Genomic DNA, 2,444 nt, shown 5'->3' with positions numbered 1-2,444 from the left:
GCTTCACTGCTCTTTTTGCTTTCTCACTTTGTCTCTGCACATGTAACAGGTTCTATTATTCTCTGCTCCCTTTCCCCATTCCATAGAGCTCCTGTGAAGGAGATACCAAGAGAAACTGATCCATGGATTAAGAAAAAATAAAATGAAGTCATGGAGGTGATCTGGCTTTAAAGTTGGAATACCATTGGATTGGGTTTCCCTGGTGGCTCAGATGGTAAAGAATCTGCCTGCAATGCGGGAGACCGGGTTTGATCCCTCTGTTGGGAAGATCCTCTGGAGAAGGAAATGGCTACCCACTCCAGTATTCTTGCCTGCAGAGTCCCATGGACACAGGATTCTGGCAGGCTACAGTCTACGGGGTCACAGAGTTGGACACGACTGAGTGACTAAGAGTTTCACCATGGGATTATTAATGCCAGGGTTAACTCTCTCTACACTTGACCTGATGGCAAAGCACATCACTTTTATTCTCTGCAGCCACAACTATATCTTAACACAAAAGGTTTCCAATTTCACCCTTTCTGATGTTTTGTTCAAATGTGATTTGGGTTATAATTATAGTATAAAGATGGACTTTCAAGGGGAAAAAAAAGCATGATGTTATCTTTTCAAACTTCACCTTACATTAAAAAATCTAAATTCACGGCTCTGCAATATCTCTTTGTTAAGTTAAATCACCACCCTCTTATGGGCTGTCCTTAAAAAGAAAAAGTTGGGTACTTATTACTTGTTTGTTCTGTTTTTAGTGGGGAGAAATTTTATAAGCAGTTCAGAGAATTATTTTTTCATCAAGCACTTAAAGGTTCATGTTTCAATAATATATAGTTACTAATCACCATTCTAACTATTGCTTGTCCATTTTAATAGCTCTTTACTTAGTAACATTTACTTACATTGGGCTATAAATCACCTGCATTTAACATTTTTCATATTTGAGAACAATTTGATCCCTTAAAATATCTCTGCAACATTAAACGTATACTCTGGACACTGTGAGACTCAAAGCCAACTGGCAAAAGATACTATCTTTAGCTTTCCATCTATGTCTAGTATCTCTTTTGTGAAAATACATAGGGAGTGAAGATACCCTGAGTCTAAATATTTGATTAACTAATTAGCCTTTAGCAATTTGCTCCCAATAAAACCCCAGCACTTTCAGATTGATTTGAAAAAGTGGAAAATTTCACTGCAATATTTACATTCAATAATTCATTCATCTATTCATCCCACAGACCTTTCCTCAGCTGCTATTCTGGGCACAGCATCACCGTTTAAGGTGCTGGAGATATGTAGAGTAATTCATCGCATGTCCTGACAAAGGTATGAGGTAGGTCCTACTGTGATTCCTATTTCACAAGTGGAGCTTTAAGAAGTTACTGGCCCAATGTCACATAGCTAGTAAGCAACAGAGCCACTCCATAATAACTCAGACAACATGACATCTTTTACTGAATTTTTCACTCAGGAAAGTAGTATTTAACCAAAAATCCTAGACAGAGGATTGGAAAAGCCTCAGGACACTGTGGACACCAAGGACTATTTACTGGAAAAAAATGTTAGTCACTCATTTGTGTCAGACTTTTTGTGACCCCAGAGACTGTCAGGCTCCTCTGTCCATGGGACTTTCCAGGCAAGAATACTGGAGTGGGTTGCCGTGCCCTTCTCCAAGGGATCTTCCTGACTCTGGGATTGAAGTCGGGTCTCCTGCATTGCAGGCAAATTCCCTATGGTCTGAGCAACCAGGGAAGCCCCTATTTACTGGAACTTTCCCCTTAACTCTCTACTGCCTTGACAAGACATTATCACCACTGTAAAGTGAAGTGAAGAAGTGAAGTGAAGTTGCTCAGTTGCGTCCAACTCTTCGTGACTCCATGGACTATAGCCCATCAGGCTCCTCCATCCACGGAATTTTCCAGGCAAGAGTACTTGAGTGGGTTGCCATTTCCTTCTCCAGGGGATCTTCCCCAACCCAGGGATCGAACCTGGGTCTCCTGCATTGCAGGCAGACACTTTACCATCTGAGCCACCAGGGAAGCTCCTATCACCACTGTAGGTGGCACCAAATTTGGCCATTCATGATCACAATAACTCAGCACCTCTTTTTCAAGCAGCCCTACAGTCAGAAAGTGCTTAGACTTCCCAGGATCCCAAGATACAATTCAGTAGGATCTGATTTAAAAGCCTAGAGTTTTTTGTTATTTTGCCAATCTATTCTGAACTCACACCAGGTCACCAGCCTTAGTCATCCATAGAGACTGAGCAGCCACCCAGAGCTCTATGAACTAACAGGACCTTGGAGGTGCCTCCCAAAATTTGAGGGTCAGGTTAGGAGATGCAGCCTGTGCTACTAGGAATCAATGTGAACTCAATGACTGCTCGTTCCAAAATAGAGGATGGTCCAGTTCCAATCAAGCTGCCTTTTCTATGTTACCTTCCTTAGACCC

The 2,444-nt window shown here is 41.7% G+C and overlaps 1 non-coding gene across 1 annotated transcript; it reads right to left on the bottom strand.

Moving 5' to 3' along the window:
- Positions 1 to 1,960: 1,960 nt before the first annotated feature.
- Positions 1,961 to 2,033, bottom strand: TRNAC-GCA. The gene has a single exon. It is a non-coding gene; the product is annotated as a tRNA-Cys (tRNA).
- Positions 2,034 to 2,444: the final 411 nt, after the last annotated feature.

The sequence above is a fragment of the Bison bison genome, unplaced genomic scaffold, assembly GCF_000754665.1.
Source record: "Bison bison bison isolate TAMUID 2011002044 unplaced genomic scaffold, Bison_UMD1.0 scf7180017833698, whole genome shotgun sequence".
Lineage (NCBI taxonomy): Eukaryota > Metazoa > Chordata > Mammalia > Artiodactyla > Bovidae > Bison > Bison bison.
Note: the sequence above shows the minus strand (reverse complement) of the source record. Positions and strands in the feature narration are given on the sequence as shown.